The sequence below is a fragment of the Seriola dumerili genome, unplaced genomic scaffold, assembly GCF_002260705.1.
Source record: "Seriola dumerili isolate Sdu_G_001 unplaced genomic scaffold, Sdu_1.0 BDQW01000016.1, whole genome shotgun sequence".
Taxonomy (NCBI): Eukaryota; Metazoa; Chordata; class Actinopteri; order Carangiformes; family Carangidae; genus Seriola; species Seriola dumerili.
In genome coordinates this window covers 839,567-841,221 of record NW_019174271.1, presented here as the reverse complement: position 1 = coordinate 841,221, position 1,655 = coordinate 839,567, and the positions used below count along the sequence as shown (strand labels likewise).

General features: G+C 37.8%; 1 long non-coding RNA gene across 1 annotated transcript; it reads left to right on the top strand.

The window, feature by feature from the left end:
* Positions 1-521: 521 nt before the first annotated feature.
* LOC111226085 lies at positions 522-1,254 on the top strand. Its single transcript, XR_002665288.1, has 3 exons — positions 522-609; positions 734-880; positions 1,189-1,254. It is a non-coding gene; the product is annotated as an uncharacterized LOC111226085 (long non-coding RNA).
* Positions 1,255-1,655: the final 401 nt, after the last annotated feature.

Sequence of the window (1,655 nt, the reverse complement as noted above, 5' to 3'; positions counted from 1 at the left end):
AATATGAGATATTTCCCACATAATACATGATGGAGGGATGTGACATTGTTTTATATCAGTCTTTTATATCAAGACATTTCTCAAAACCAAAATATGATCAGGGTGACTTTTGAACACTGGAAATAAATCATGTACTCATCCCGGCAGTAGCCCCCGTGGCACTCAAAATTTCCCTGGAATTTTCTAGTTTCAACACTACAATTAGCGTGATATATCGCATTTACCGTTTTCTAGCGGCCAAGCGTGACCTCTCCATGCACCCATATCTGTGTGTGTATGTGTGTGTGCACATGTGGTGCGACTGCATGCGAGAGAGACGGCAGTTTTTATTTTTATTATTATTTTTTTTTTTTTTACTGTGAAAGACTGTGGCGGGCCCAAACCGAGAGTGGCGGCTGAAACACTGCTACAGGCCAGGGACCACAATGCGTCCATCTCAGTCTCAAAAATTAAAACCTGATGAAGTCTGTTTAACAGCCACATTTCTCCACATATTCTACAAGGTGCAGTCTAAAGATGTGGCAATGTTGCTCAAGGTGAAGTACCAGAATACCAAGAAGTACATCCGATTGCTGTTGGGGTTCACCTTTTTGGATTTCATTGCTCAAGGTGTATAGCCATCTCAAAGTTGCCTTCACAACAAATAAACACAAGGATTTATGTATTTAGGATGGCTATTTTGGTTTTCAATTTGGGTATCAATTTTACATCTGTTTTCATGGTTATCTTACAGTCAAATACAAGTTTGGGCTTCCTGATGCTACCGAACTTGATGCTTTTGATGAAACCAACACATTAGTCGAGGAAGACATCTTTTCTGAACTGATAGAGGCCAGTCCGGATTTATGCCTGACAGTACGTGACAGAATTCCTGATGCAGGTAGATACATTTCTCTGTCATCCATAAATCATTGATATTGGTTAAATCAGATTTTGGTTAAGTCATCATCAGTAAAAAGTGGGGAGTGTCTTACTTTATTCATTGGAACATGATCATCAACCAATCAGGTAAAAGAACCTCTGGCATAAGTCTATATACTATTTCATGTCTTGACAATAGCTGTGTTTTAAATATTTAAGTGTTGCTTTATAATCTAACTGTATTTTCTTCTTATCATATTTGAAAGTGTAGTTATTTTTTGTAACCTGATTCTGATCACATGAAATCTATTAACCCTAACTACCCAGCTCAGACACTGGAGGAAAACATCATTCTTGAGATACAGCTTGATCCTGGTCCAAGTCCAACAACACAAGATGGAATTTCAGAGGAAGGTGTGTCTCAGTATAAAATTAGTTGTAATCAATGTTCAAGGTTTTTCTGCTTCACAAATATCATTTGAGATGTCATGTCTCTGCCTTGGCTACTATAACAAATTACATTATCAAAAATTATATTTTAAAGAAAGATCTGTATCTAATTGCAAAAACAGTTTGGAAATGTGGGATCAGGTTTGATTTGATGATGATTTTTAACCTGTGTCTGGGAAAGCACCAAATGCTACATTTCAGGCATGTCACAGTTCTGTTATTTCTTTTAGACTTCTCTCCTTTAGATCATTCCACATCAACCTCCCTCATGGATACCAACACATCACTTTCTTCAAGTGACAATGACCACTCCAGTCGAATAGAACATGGGACTCCCATAGGCA